The following is a 16,868-nucleotide window of genomic DNA, read 5'->3' on the forward strand; positions in this document are numbered from 1 at the left end:
AAATTTCTGGTTAATTACTATCTGAGGCATTTGATATATAAATTAGCATTTCCATCATTTCCTGGCTTGGTGGAGACCATAAAAAAAGTTAACTACCATAAATAAATACATCTTTAATTTTTGTCAATTTAAGGACAAAATGGGATGAAGTTACTGTGAGTGACATCAGCTTGTTACTATCACTCTTATAAGGAAAACCCTCAGTACACATAGAAAGTTTAAATGATACTTACCTTTGTTTTTAAAATACAGATCAGAGTAATTTATTCTGTTTTATAGATCTCTCTCTGCTAGCTATAAATTAAAAAAATAAGCTCTTCAATGCTAAGAATGTAGTTTGCTTGGTTCAAAAACTGTTGGTTACATAATACTTCTTTAAACAAAATATTCACTTCAGTTTATAATCAATGTACTGAAAAGAATAAATTGGTTGAAAAGAGAAACATAACAGGCAAATTGGGAGAAACATATATAGTTTTTTCATTCAATTAGAAACTGGAAAATGGTCATCAATTTTCACAAACCACTCCAAAAATAATATTGTTTTTTGCTGAAAAGCCTTTCTGGATCTTCTTCAAAGCAAAGCTCAACACAAACACTAATTTCATCTTGTTCATATCTGTGGGAATAAGAAGAAACAAAGTGATGTATTCTTTCTTGTTAATTTAGCCAACTGAGAGGTAAAAAGTAGGAGCAATGAAGGAGCATTGAAGATGCTTGGGTGGAGGAATTCCCAGTTTTTCTATAAAAATAGGCATAGAAAAAGTAGCTAACTAGGAAATAGTAGCTATGTAATCTATGATAATTCTTTTTGATACTATAGACTTCAGAGATAACAGATTTTCAAATAAATTTGTCTCATGTAATTGTTTTTATTATCCTATGCTTACCTTGCCAAAGTTCTTTTCTCTAAATTCAGCAGAATAAGAATTTGATGTCATAATCCTGTATATTCTGAAGAAACAACTATATATTCTATAAGAGACAAGAAAGCGGTATACTCATGTATAAAAATATCAGACTAATTTCTGCATCAGAAACTAACCTCAATGTAAAATCGATATATCCTGTGCACTTAATCAAAGCATGATTTCTATTAGCCATGATAATTGAATTCTTTTCAAAATATGTTATGCAAACCTACTTTAGGTTATCATACTATATGCTACACAAAGAGGAAAAGGGATTTTTTAATTGTTGTTATTGTTTGGAAAATATTTATAGTTTTTATGTGAACTCCTGTTAGCATTTTCACATATCAGGATAAAGTATATGGTTTGACTTATTTCCAAATTCTTTACTTTTCTCTATCTATTTTCACATTCTTGTGTCAAATGCAGTTTTTGTGTTATTATCAATTTTTAATATCTAGCTGTGTTTAAGTTTCATCACCTTGACAATTTCCAGACTTTTGTGTTTCTAACCAAATGATAAAATGACCCAGTCACTTTCGATACAAAAATGTGCTCAGTTTTTTATTAAGTAGAATGTCAATTTGGGGGATATGGTTTCTTTCCATTATTGAATCTTCCAAAGCATGACCATCGTATAACTCTCAATTTTCTCAACATTCTTTAACTTCGCTCTGTAATGATTATAGTTTTTGGTGTAGAGGTCTTGCAAGTTTTTTAATAGATAAATTCTTGGTTACTTGAATTTTTTATCTTCATCCGATGTGCAGGTAGGTAAGCGCATGCATCGTAAATGTAAATTTTGACATTGCACGAGTTTACGCAAAGGACCTTTGGATAAAGCATCAGAATGATGTCAAATGAGTGGAATGAAAGCCACTCCTTCCACTGGAGAGGCCGTGGCAGCAGAATGGACAGTGCCACACTATACCCAGGGCAGTAGATCAGCTATTACACCAGGGGAGAGCATAGTTTTGTAAACCAAGATAAAAGCTGGAGTGGAGAACAGCTTTAGCTCTTCCTTCCCACCTCCCTCATCTGCTGTGCTCTGCACATACTCACCAACAGGATCCTCACGTCAATAGCAGAGCTCGAAAGTGTCCAGACCTGCCAGACTTCCAGGTGCACCTTCTCCAGACAGGAGGACAAAACCAAAAGATAAATACTACTCAAACTTCTAATAGCATGGATCTATTTTTCCTGTCATATAAAGGATATTACTTAATCTGGCATCTTTTACTCCCAATTATGCTTTCTGGACTTATTCATCTATTTTCAGTAATAATAAATGATTTGCTGACCGTATTGTCAGTGTCATTGCTAAGTATATTTATCAAAAGTTTGTTTGTTTGTTTTTTAACAGGAGGCTGTATTTATAATTACTCCTCAAATAGGAAATTAGGCTCTCAGACTATCAAGTCGAGATGCTTGCAATTAGAATACGATCATTCACATGGACTTTAATTGTAGATAAACAATCATCTTCAGAAGCCATTGTGCAGACTAAGCAGTGAAAACATCACAAGAGTTACACACTGCTTGTCTTTCAGAATAAAATGACACCACGGAACCCGGGACAGCTGCACATCCACGGATGGCTGGGCAGATTTTAGCACAGTTTCTCGGATTAGCTTCATGAAGTCCACTGAGCTTACTAAATAATAGTGATAGCTCCCTTTAGAATTTAAGTCACTGAGAAATGATGAATCAATATTCAAGTTTCGAACTTTAATCATAATGATGCAATATTATATTTACCAAACTTTAGAGTTCAGATTATATGACAGCTGTGCAATGTATGAAACTATCAAAACAAAACTCTTTTTCCTCCACTCAACAGCTTTTTTTTTAGTTCTCTACGATCTTAACACTGGAGATGAACTAGAAAAGAAACAAAGCAGAATGGATCTGTTTTTGTAGCCTGTTAAAATGTCGCTGGAATTATAGATGTTTTATAACATTGAAAATTGACCAATTGTGTTGTCCATGCCATTAACAATGTGTTTATATAATTTCCAAATAAAATTTAGGGATATAGGAGGCTGCAAAATCAAAATTTTGAGAATTTCTGTTCTAGATTCTGTCCCCCCCCAACCCTCAACCCACCCATTACAAGACTACTTTTGTTCTACTATAGATTTTAAATTGTGGTCAATATAGAGGGTGTTTTTTTTTTTTGAAACCGCTGGTCATTCTCTTTTTCTCTCTCTGTGTGGAGAGTGGTCATCTAGAGTCTAGAAATTCTGGTTATTTTAAGACATTTTTCCTGGGGATGAAGCACATGAAAAAAGAAAAAAAAAATCAGAAGTATTTCTGATTTTACCCTTATTTATACTACCTTTCAAAAAAAGGTCTGAATTTCTAAGAATACTATACATTATTTTACAACTTAAAAGAACACTGTGGTTCTACAGCTGTAATTTAACTTTAATGAATATGTATACCTTTATGTTACTTAAATAAGATTTCCAACAACATGATGATTTGGCTTCCTAATAGTAGAACTGACTCACTTGCACCTACATTGGTAATGGTTTAAACTACACACAACCTGCTTCTGTTTTGTAGTCATTTTTATTTTCATATTCATGTGTAACCGGGCATTTCTTCCTGGATCTGGCTTTATTTCAAGTCACTTTCCCTGCGGTTTATTTCTCTCTCTCCCTTCAGACATTTCCTTAATGGAGATTGGAGAAGTCGATAAGGAAACCACAGAGGTTATTGAATTTCACAGTCAATCACATGATGGGGCTTGATCACTACGACCTTCTCACCTCAATATTCTTCTCTCAAAGGGAAACAATCTGTGGCACTTATCTTCTCTCTACGGACACTCAGGAATTTCTCTGATTCCGTTTTTCTCACCTACGTTGTATTGCTCTGATGTAAGTTGAACATTGTGTGGAATTATTTTCCTTTCCGAAAAACTAGGCCACTCAACTACATTTCCCGTTTCCTTGTTAAACAAATCAGATGGCTTGGAATATTTTGGCTCTAGTTATCAGTTTTTCAAAAATTTTTCACTCTTCGTGTGTTAACTTTTTTGATTGGTTTTAAATTTCACTGATTCTTTTATGTGACTTAGCAAAGCTATTGAGTCCACCTTTTCATATTTTTATTTGTTATTATCATTTTCTTCAGTAGCATTTTGACTTGTATCTTTAAAACAATCTTTTTGAATTTTAGATTAATGCTAGGGTGCAAATCATCAGGTTGCATTGTTTGCATATCTAAGTTTCAAGGTGTGGTTGAGCCTTTCAACCAGGGGTGTGTGCTATATACCCACACATGGTGCCCTTTAGGTGAGAATTATCAAGTCCCCTCCCACCCTCGTTCCCCCCCACCTGAATTTAATTGTGATTTTTTCCCCTCAAATTAGTCTTATTACAAGATTAAATGAGGTAGTCAGGGAAGTCAGCAATGAGAAGGTGAGTTTTGAGAAAAGGCTTGAAGTGGGATAGGGAGCAGACATGTAGGTGTACAGGAGGATGTTCAAGGCTGAAGGAACAAGCACGGATATCTAAGCTGAGAGAATTTATACAATTGTCAAGAACAGAAAAGGGAACCAAAATGAGCAAGAATGAGGAGAAGAGTTCTCAGGGATGATAGGGTGAGGCAGGTCTATAATCAGCCTTGCAAAACAACCATGTTCCCTAAGTTATTTTTGGTTCCCTCCAATTTTACCACTCAAGTGAAACAATCAGACTTAACTAGGGTCTTCACATGTGCCACCAACAGCTGTTTCTTGACTCAGAGCACCTGAAGACCCTGTGACTGAAACTCACACAACCTGACCTTCAATCCACAGCCCACTGTAAAGGCTTTGCCCTTATAAATCAGGCAGATGGATTTGAGACTATTTCTTCCTTCTCCCGACAGTTATCTGTCCTTTGCATTGAAATTCCTTCCTTCCTTGGCTCTGGTCGGGGAGTGACAGCGTCTAGGCTGGACATGTTTGTGGGCTTATGGAACACGGTAAGAACTTTTAACTTTATTTAGTGACATGGAAACTACTGAAATATTTTTAAGCAGATATTTTATATGATATGACTTAAATTTAATATAATTACATTTGTTCCAATGCTGGAATATCAGGAGCAAAGGCAGGAAAACCAGGGGTGATGCTGTTGCAAAAATTTGAGAAGGAAATGCTGATTCAGGTAATATCAATGAAAGTTTAAGAAGCGGTCAGGTTTGGGTGATATTTAAGGAAACCCAGTGGAATTTACTGATGGATGCAGAGATTTCAAGAGAGAAATCAAGGAAACTGTTGTCCAGGACTGGCATGATTGGATGGTTGGCTTTGCGATTAGGGATTTGAATTTCACGGAGAGAGGGACACTCTGAGATGGGAGGGTTGGAGTTTGGGGACATATTTTTTTTTTCTTTTTTTTTTTGTAGAGACAGAGTCTAACTGTACCGCCCTCGGTAGAGTGCTGTGGCATCACACGGCTCACAGCAACCTCTAACTCCTGGGCTTAAGCTGTTCTCTTGCCTCAGCCTCCCGAGCAGTTGGGACTACAGGCGCCTGCCACAACGCCCGGCTATTTTTTGTTGCAGTTTGGCCGGGGCTGGGTTTGAACCCACCACCCTTGGCATATGGGGCCGGTGCCCTACTCACTGAGCCACAGGCGCCACCCTGTTTGGGGACATATTAAATTTTAGATGTCTATTAAACATTTTGGTAGAAAGGAATCTGGAGTCGGCAAGCGCTCTAGGCTAACAGTGTTAACTTGTGACTTTTCTCAGTATATACAATATTTACAAGTAGGATAATTAATATTATCATCAGGGAATTCTGAAATTTTATGAGGAATGCTATTGACTAGAGTTTCCTGGAAGCAAAAATTCTGCTAGGAGGAATATGCGTATAGAAGTGCCTGATCCTGATATTTAGAGAATAAAATATGTACTGTGCTACTTAGTTTGCTGTAAGAAATTAGCTATAGGCATCCTTGCCACAGGTGAACAGATTTGTAATATGGATACTAATTATAGAACCTATCAAAATGAAATTTTTGTCCAATTATAAACATATTTTAATAGATGAGTTTTAGAAGTTTTGAACTTGCAGAACAAATGGGTAGACAGCATTCCCATATCATCCCTTTCACTCAAGGGTTTCCCCAATTATTAGCACCTCCCAATACTTTGATGTTTTTTACAGTTAATTAACTAATATTAATATATTCCTGTTAACTGGTGTCTGTGGTTTGTTCAGATCGCCTTAGGTCTACTTTTTGCTCGTGTTCTGTCCTGGGATTCCATCCAGTGTTAACACTGAGTTGTTGTCCCCTTTTCAGGTTCTCAGGGCTGTGATATTTTTCCAGACTTTTCCGTATTGTTTTGGATTAGTTGACAGATTTAAGACATTGTAGGATAGCCCCTGTAAGTGCTGAGTTACTCATATGTTAATGCTTATTCTGAATTAGTTGATTACTTGTTATTATATCATTTTTCTTCTTTAACTTGTTGAATTGGTAAATTGCATTAATTGATTTTTGAATGTTAAAACCAGACTTGCATGCTTGGGAAAAATTCCTACTTTTTCCTAATTTACAATTACTCTGATACGTTGTGAGATTTAATTTGCTAAAAATTAGTTTAGAATTACAGAATCTGTTTTCATGAGCAGTATTGCTCTGTAGTTTTATTTCATTGTTGTTTTTGTCCGTGTCTTGATTTGAATTTAATTGCAGGGCAATGTTGGCCTTGGAGAATGAGTTGGGAAGGATTTCCTCTCATCCCATTTCTGGTAGAAAATTATAGGGGATTAATAGCATTTCTTCCATATATTCTCTAGTAATTATCTAGGTAAACATTCTCTAGTAAAATTATCTAGTAAAATTCTCTAGTAAAATTATCTAGGTCCAGTGCCTTCTTTTTTGAAAGGTTATTATTAATTATTTCTGTAGATAAAGACATTTTTGATTGTTCATACTTGTATGAGTTCTAGTAATTTTTCCTTTTCAAGAAAAGCTTTTATTTAAGTTAATGTATTTGTGGCATAGAGTTGTTTTATAATATTCCTTTATTTCATTTCATTTTATTTTTTTAGACAGAGTTACACTTTGTTGTTGCCCTTAGTACAGTTCTATGGAGTTGTAGCTCATAGCAACTTCTAACACCTGGGCTCAAAGAATTCTCTTGTCTCTGCCTCCTATGTAGCTGGGCTGCCACAATGCCTGGCTATTTTTTGAGATGGGATCTTGCTGTTGCTCAGGTCTCGAACTCCTGAGCTCAAGTGATCTGCCTGCCATGGCCTCTCAGAGTGCTGAGATTAAGGTGTGAGCCACCGTGCCTGTCCTTATTATTATTTATTAATGTCTATGTTATAATTAATAATGAGTCTTTCATTTCTGAGATTAAGTTTTTGTCTTTTCTCTTTTAATTAACAAATTATGTTAGCCTGACTAGAGTATTATTAATTTTACATATCTTTTCAAAGAACAAGTTTTAGATTTCATTGATATTCTATTTTCAATTCATTGATTTCTATTCTAAATTCGGTTGTATTTACATAGTATGCTTGCATTAGGATTAAACTGCTCCGCTTCCTTTAGGAACAAAAGGTTCCTGACTTCTCTTTCTCTAGCTTGATAAGGTAGGAGCCTGAATCTTTGGCTTTCGAGCTTTCTTTTCTCTAACATACACATTCAAGGCTGTACATTTCCTTCTAAGCATTATGTTCATTGCATGCCAAGACTTTTGAAAAGTTGTGTTTTTAAATTTTCTTAAATATTTCTTAAATTTTCTTGAGACTTCTTTTGCCCATGTGTTATGTAAAAGGATGCTTTTAATCTCTAATTTTTTTGAGACATTGAATCTATATAAGTATGTATTATTCACTTGAGAAAATACTTTGTGTACTTTTCATTTTTTTACGCTTGTTAAGGTGTGTTTTGTGGCTCAGAATGTGATCTACCTTGGTGAATACCCCACATGATCTTGACAAGAACGTACGCTCTATTATTACTTCATGAAGCACTCCAAAACCGTCATTCCACTGAACTTAACTGATACTTATCTTCAGTTAAATTACGCCCTTGATGATTTTATGCATTATATATCTATTAAGAATTTAAAAACGGATGTTAAAATGTCCAGCTATAATAGTGTAGTTGTTTATTTCTCCTTGCATTTTATCAGTGTTTGCTGTATGTGATGTTCTCTTTTTAGGTCTCCTGTATTTGACATTCTATTTTTAGGTGCATAAATGTTGCAGATTGTTGTTTTCCTGGAAAATTAATACCTTTATCATTGTGTAATATTTCATTTTACTGTTGATTTCTCCTTTACTTAATTCTCTAAACATGGTGCCTACTTCACCTTTCTTTTGATTAATAGTAGCATGAAAGCTTTTTCTCCATCCCTTTACTTTTTAACATTTTTTTATTATTAAATCATAGCTGTGTACATTAATGAGATCATGGGGCATCATACACTGGTTTTATAGACCATTTGACACATTTTCATCACAATGGTTAACATAGCCTTCCTGGCATTTTCTTAGTGATTGTGTTAAGACATTTATATTCTACATTTCCTAAGTTTCACATGTACCCTTGTAAGATGCACCGCAGGTGTAATCCCACCAATCACCCTCCCTCCGTCCCTTTACTTTTATCTTATCTGTGTCTTATTTAAAGAGCGCTTCCTTTAGAAAACATATAGCTGAGGTTCTTTTCTTCCTTCCTAACAATCTGCGGAATACACTTGTTATACTTAATATGAACATTAATGCATATTGTACATATTTAAGTGTCAATAGCCAATTCGTATTTAAAGTGATCATTAAGACAGTTGGATAAACATTTACCTGTTTATAACTATTTTCTGTCTGTTGCACTTGTTCTGTTTCTTCTGTTTTATAATCTTACCTTATTTCTGTCTTCTGGAGTTTTTACTAAGCATGTTTTGTTAGTCCATTTTCACTTCCCTCTTTGTATGCCAATTATATATATATATATTTTTAAATTAGTGATTGTGCAAGATTGAAATATACACTTATAGCTAAGCTGAGTCCACTTTCAAATAAGAATGTTCAATAATTTTTACATGTTGGAGCTGAAACTAGAGGTTTTATATTCACATTTTAATGCCCCAAACTATTTAATTCGCTGAGTAAGTTAAAAAGACAAAAGCTGTGTTTTTTGTGTGTGTATTTGTGTGTGTGTAGCACATATCTACTAAATACTAGAAACCGCTGAGAAATTATCTTTAATCAAGCAATATTTCTTAATTTATAAATCACTTATTTGGTAAGAATTTTCTCTAAATTAATTACATGTTCATTTTTCTAATATTCCTTGGCGTAAATATGGATTATCTTGTCAAATAAGTCAAATGGAAAAAGCACTCTACAGGGCAGTTTTGTAGAGTGTAATTTCAGGTATATAAGATAGATAATTGCTTAGGAAAATAGAGTTTTGCTTTTCATATAAATGATGTTATTACTTGATTTGTTAATTAATCATAGTGCTTTTGAAACAAAGATGATTTCTCAAGTATTGGAACTAATATTCCTGAGTATATTCAGAATCCAGGAGCATAGTTGTCCAGCAATGTGAATTATATACACTGGCCAGGGCAGAAGAGAGAAGCGTGGTCCCTTCTACTTTGATTCAGTTCTCAGGCTGTGAGGTGTTGGCATGATGTGCGTTACTGGCCTTGGGCTTCTGCGAGACTTAGTCATTTAAGTTTGTTCCTTGAAATAGGCGCCTTCTGAAGTTGTGACATTGCTTCCTATAGTGGACAAATCAAGAATAAATTTAATTGCAAAATGTAACAATGAGAATTTGACACATACTGAAAAAATATGATAGTCTGAGATTCTACCATGACTGAACATGAAACACATGTTCCATGCCTTTTGACCATGATTTCCTTTCCTTAGCGATAAAATGATCTCTTCATTTACAAAAGACATGCCTTTTTCATCACTACAATTTCACTTATAAATGTCAAGTTTAAAATTAATACTTTACATTTTATAAATATATCAAATGCAATATATACATAAAGACTCTTAAGTGTCATCATTCTCAAAAACCTATCTGTTTAATTATGTTCCCTTATAATTTACCACTCCCCCTGGATTTTCCCCTCCTAATCTGCATAGAATCCATGACTTCCACACCACAGCCAATAGGCAGGACCCCAGTGAGACTCTCTGAGAGCTGAAAAGTAACCTATTATTTTAATGAGAGCATTTAATATGAACATATTTGTTTCAGCTCATTTTATTTTCTGAATTTTGAATATTTGGCAAATAGTTTAGAAGGTTTTCTTGTTACTTTTAGTAAAACATTGAGATTATATGGCTGTTAGTAGATGGTTGAAGTAAAATATGTTTATGATAAATTAATGATGATTCCTGAAAATATAACTCTTCTAAAAAATGATATATTTAACCAATGTTTTAAATTTACAAATTATCTCATAAGCATTGGCTATTTCTTTTTGATCTATTTTTATTGTTAATGCTATTCTCATAGATAATTATGAATGATGTAATTATTTCTTAAAAATTGAAGGAATGTTCATTGTTAATTTACATAAAGATGGGAGTTTACAAAGTAAACAATTCATAAAGGAATAAAAGTTCAATTGTTGGTTATAGAAAAATACAGATGTGTCTAAAAATAGAAGAATTCAATCATGTAAACACAATCTATCACTTACTAGAGTTTTAACAGTCCTATGTAAGGAAAGAAAAATTATATGATGAAGTATTTTCAGAATATTTCCCCCATTCTTCACCAACTGATGTATACTCTGACTGTTATCTCCCTTATTTCTATATTAATGACGGTGACAGGATGTTTCAGAATTGATATTCAATTAAGTACAAGAAAATGAGCTTATACATATAGAACCAATTAAAAATTAGTTATTTTTGCTGAATCTATTTTTCTGCTAATAGCTTTAATTCAAATAATGAAAAAATATTGTTACAGCATTGTGACATCTCTAATTCTTTTCATTTCTCATCTGTCTTAAGATATTATACAATTTTATATTTTTGTTTTCATAACTTTTCTCTGGATAGTAGATGATAATATACTATCAGAATTAAGAATATCTGTGATTTAGTTATAGTTTCATTTCTTTCATCGAATAATCAGCAAAGGAACAGTTCCCATGTACCCTTAATGTTTTGTGATAAACACATAATAATAATATTTTTCTAATTATTGTAAGAGTAAATGAAGCTCTACTCTGAGGTTTCCTTCTTGGTCTAATAGTGGCCTCTGTTGCAAAGGACATATTGGAATATCTTAACTCCAGAACATTATTCTCAACAGATTAAATCACAAAATGACAAACCTATTTGCTTTCTTATCGTGAATATGTGGCCCTAAAAGTATGATTAGTAATAAGTTTCATTTTAGTTGGTATACCTATTTTTATGTACTTGTCCTATTTGCAATGAAGTATTAAATTGAGAAGCACATATTCTAGGAAATACAAATAATTGTAACTGAATCCGATGTCAATGAACAGACATTCTTGGCTGGGAAATATAAAATGTATAAGTAATCTCAAGGAAACCTGACAAAACCCAGGGGCAGTCTATCTCCATAATTTTGTGAACATCATCTCATCTTCCATAAGAGAAATAAAAATAAATTTATATGGGAGTTTAGAGATGGAAACAATTATTGTGAGTATTATAATAAAAGATGGTTTTGAAAAGGTGATGCCTAGAAAGACACAAGAGACAGAACATTTTTATTTTATCTAATATGAATTTGGAATGTTCAGTAATTAGTCATTGTGTATAAATATTTAACGTTCCTTAACCACATCTAATGCCCATTTCATATGGAAATAAGTCATTTAACATATTCAAATAAAGAGCGAAGCCATTTCATAATATTAGGTATATTTTAATGTTTAAATCTGTAAACCTCGATTTTGGTTGAATTGTTTAAATTTCAAATTGCAGGCTACTTAATATTAGAGTATCCATCATGGTGGATTATAAGAAAAGACAGAAAATGGTGAGATTTTCTACAAACATTCCCCTTTAATATTAACTTAACCTCAAATAGGCGAGAAGAAGAAATAGTAAGTTTGTTGTGGTTGAAAAAAAGGAAAAAAATATACAGTTCTACCAAAATGAGATGCTGCTCTGTGATTTCTATTTCCTCAGAAACGTGATGTGATTTGCCAGTGTTGCCTTTTTCATTGATCATGGTTTTGAAAGCCTCCAAAGAGACACTGTATTTTGGACTTAGATGCATGTTGGTTATTTTTTGAAGTTATTATTGTAGTTTTCCAGACACTACATTGTATTAGCAATGATTCTGAAAGACTTTCATCAAAAGAGAAAAATATATTGGAAATAAGACAACTTCTAGTTATTCCTCATATTCCAGTGTCGTCTATAATGACTGAGTGCTGAGTATATGGAATTGCTCCTCTGTCAAAAAAAGAAAATCAATAGCAACAGCCTTCCTTTTAGAATTGAGAGGACTCTAAGGATATATGGAGCATAAAACCTTGTCAATTATTTATTTTTTTAGATTGATGTATGCTGAATGCAATATCATTGTGTAGGAAATGACTGCTTTGTAAGTACTACAATTTCCTTCGCCTTTTATTTTTTAGAAAAATAATTGAAGTCACTTTTCTCTGTGACCAATTCTTCTTTGAGAGTGAGGATGACAAAGTTATTCCATTGTTCACCTGAGTGAAAGCAGTTGTCATGGGCATTTACAGCAAGCGGCTGAGAGGAAATGGAATATTCTAGTGCCACTGAGAGCCTCATACTCTGCACACAGCCTTCAACCATTCATTATATGAGAAATGCTATATTCCCTTGAAAGTCTACTGGCGATACGTTATATTGCTTTGTTTTATTACTATGTTTCTATATTTTATTTTTTCACTAATATTTGCTATAATTCAGTTTGTAGGCTAAATTATAGATTGACCTTTTTTGGGTTTTGAGTCTCACTCTGTCACCCTGAATAGAGTGCCAGGGCATCATACAGAGTTCACGGCAACCTCTTGGGCTTAACATGATCCCCTTGTCTCATTCTCTCCAGTAGCTGGGCCTGGACAATAAGCACCCATAACAATGCTCACTAATTTTTCTATTTTTAGGATAGACTGGATCTTGCTCTTGTTCAGGCTGGTTTCAAACTACTGAGCTCAGGCAATCCACTCATCTCAAATCCCAAAGTGCTAGGATTACAGGCATGAGCCACTGCCCAGGGACCAACTTAGTCTTAAATTAGAATGCACAACACTCGAAGAAAATCCAAATTTATTAGTCAAACATAACACATAAAGCTAAGTAAGTTGATGTATAAAAACTATGTTCTATATTTGATATTTGAAGATGTTTACTACATCAAATCACTCCGAAATATATATACAATGAGATATGGGCCTGAATCAAGGTACATAGAGCAAGAAGTCCCTATGAGGGAATTAAGGGGAATGCAAACTGGATATGGTTTCCCCTAGGATAAAAATAGCATGCCCTGTATGCGCATCATAACCAATGCTTTAAATTATTTAACACTCCAATCTATTTACCTATGTTTATTTTTAAATTTCTTTAAAATATTACCGGTTAACTCTTCTCTTTAAAATATTCCTACTCTTTTAGAAATGGCATAGCTTTATTTATTACCTTGTTAGCACATTAATTTTGTATTTTAATATTAGGTATTTCACATGATTAAGATTTGTATAGGGCAAAACTTGAAAGAATACAGTATTTTAATACTTCATGTGTCATTTTTAAAGTGTGTCACTATCAATAATTATCTTCACTTGTCATATGGAATGCATATATTATGCTGCTAGCTTTCATTCAAGAACGATTTAGGCAAGTATTTTTTTTTTAATTCAGTTTATATTTCCTTAGATGGCAATTAGTCTAAGCACTTGTGTATGTATAATTTTTATTTATTTTTTATTTTTTTTGTATAATTTTTAAAAAAATTTCTTTGATGTATTTAAGTATTATCAAATTCTAAAACTTTTTAAGAGTTGTTTGGGACAAGGCATCCTTCAAGCAAAGATCAAAGGTTAAGAGTTACCACACTTGACCATGACTTTGTACATAATGAATATAATTAGCTTTTTGTCAAGATCCAGATACTATTCTTCGTTTAAGAAGTATAAACACATGTAAATAAAAATAAAAAGTACACCAGACTGAGCAACAAACTGAATCCTTGATTCTCAGAGTAATTACAAAATTAGAAAGATTCAGGGAAGTGGCTTTGTATTTAGATAATATGCCATATTGGATCTCCGTGGGGCATGTTTGTATTCCTTACTGCTAACAACATTTCTAAGAGCAAAAGCACATGGTCATGGGTTCTGTGGATACCTGACTTAGAGCTTAGGCTCCAATATAAATTCACTTAATTACCTTGAGCAAGTAATTTAGGCTCTCTGCACCTTGTCTGTATAATAGAAGGACAACTGGAAATAAAGAAAAATGTATCTTTATGTGAAAATATAGATACAAATATAGCTAGATAAATGGATATTGATAGTACTTTGTGTGATACTAATATTTTGCATGGAAAATAATTGTATTCATATTTTATCCATACTACATATGAATATCTAGTATTTAATGTCTTTAATTCAACATCTAGCATTATAAATAAATAAATACTCATTTTTATTTCATATGAACAAGTAAGAGAAAATAAATTGTAGCATAAGAACACTTATATAGAACTCTAGGGATAAATTTTTTATTCTGTCTCTACTTCTGTAAAGATAATGGAAGATTTACATGATATTGAAAAAAAGCCAAAGGACTAATTATATTTTAAGTCTTTAAAAAGAAACAGTGTCGAGTAAAACATCTGTTTCAGGCTAGGGAAGACCAATTAAACTCAGGGTTTTGTTTTTTCTTTTACTATTCCTAAACCATGAATTGCTTGATTCATTAGACTATAATCTCTGCTTTTCCTATTTAATTTATAAAGTCAGTCTTGTTGTAACTTAAGGATTTCCAATAAAGGTTGAAAGTCAGAGAGATGAGTCTTAGGTTTGGGTTTGCAGTTGGGAAGACATTTTTCTGATGTCTTTTTTTATTTTATGACACTTTGTCTATGATAAATGTGTAAGATATTTTCTACTTCTGCTCATAGGGATGATTAGATAGCTTGAAAACCATATTCTGATAAAAAAAATCACTTCAGTTTAATTTAAAATATTTTAAAATAAGGTTGAGTGTGTTGCTTCACACTTGTAATCCTAGCACTCTGGGAGGCCAAGGCAGGTGGATTGCTTGAGCTCAGGAGTTTGAGACCAGCCTGAGCAAGAACAAGACCCTGTTCTACTGAAAAATAGACAAGCCTAGCTGGGTGTTATAGTCTGTAGTCCCAGCTACTTGGGAGGCTGAGGCAAGAGGATCACTTGAGCCCAAGAGTTTGAGGTTGCTGTGAGCTAGGATACCCTAATAGTCTGCTCAGGGCAGAAAGTGAAACCCTGTCTAAAATATATGTATGTACCTGGTAAAAAAAGTAAAGAGAATCCTCAAGATTTCTCTCCTTAAAAAAAAAAAAATATATATATATTTTTTTTTTCCCCCAGACACACTGGCCAACATTATAATGAGTCTGCCATGAGGTTGTTTAACTTCTTCAGAAACCCGAATTTAGATGTAGGAGACAGGAGACAGTGTGTGACCTTCCCCTCTTTATTTCTGTATTGGATTCCCCCCCCCCCAGCTTTACTAAGGTATAATCGGACAATTAAAATGATATTTAAGATGCACAACATGATTTGCTGCAGCTCTACAATAGGAACATAGTTTCATGATCAAGTTAAGTAGCACATCCATCTCCTCATTTTGTCACATTTTTGTGTGCGTGAGGACATTTAAGACATTCAAGCATACAGCATAGTTTTATTACTGTAGTCATCATGTTGTACATTAGATTCCGAGAAACTATATGTTTTCCTGCACATAACTGAAAATTTGAACCCTTGGACCAACATCTCCACATTTCCCACCTCTCCCCAGTTCCCAAGCAACCACCATTCTGCATACTCCCTGCTCCTGTGAGACCTACGTTTTAGATTCAGCACATAAATGGCATCAAATAGCATTTGGCTTCCTCTGGCTTATATTACTTAACGTGATGCCCTCTAGCTTCATCAAGGTTGTCCCAAACGGCGGGATTTCTTTTTTTTCTTGCTGAACAATATTTTATAAACATGTGTGTGCACGCCAAGACACTGATTACCCAAATCCAAGTTTGTCCAGCTTTATTTTTTTCCCTAATTAAGCTTTCTGTTGAAGATAGTTATCCCTTTATTCTTGATAAGAAAGTCATCTTTACATACTTTAAGTTCAGTATTATTGTGTTCATCTTAAAATATATTGAGAAAATATACAAGCTTAAAAGGGATCTCTATTTCACTACTTTCAGAATTAATTGTATGAAAGAGTTACTGTAGAATTTAGGTAACATGTTCACTGGCAGTTGTCTTGCACGAGTTTTATTAAAAAAAAAAATCAGCCTATCTCATACTGCACGACTATCTATTGATCTTGCAGCAATAGGGTGGGTGCCATTGTGGTATTGTGCTTATGAAGCATTTAAAAAAGTACTCAAGTAATTTATATCGTTTACCAGAAGCACAATCACACTTGACAATTGCTTTTGCAGTGAGGATTCACTGATTCATTTTATGCAACAACCTTTGTAAGGCTGAACTGAAAATTCCCTAAGAACTCAAATATTTTAGCAGTGAAAATATTGTTTAGTCATTAATGCAACAAGGTTGAAATCATTTAGTGTGAATTTGTGTTTGGGGAATATAAGCAAAGGTAACAGATGGCTTTTCAGAAAGGTAAGGATACAGGTTAAAGGGTGATACCCTAACATAGTATACTATTAGTAAAAGTGCTGCAGTTGTAATTGAGAAGGAAGACTAGTCATTATGAATTAAAATGTGGAAGAT

This window comes from Nycticebus coucang, chromosome 6, assembly GCF_027406575.1.
Source record: "Nycticebus coucang isolate mNycCou1 chromosome 6, mNycCou1.pri, whole genome shotgun sequence".
Lineage (NCBI taxonomy): Eukaryota > Metazoa > Chordata > Mammalia > Primates > Lorisidae > Nycticebus > Nycticebus coucang.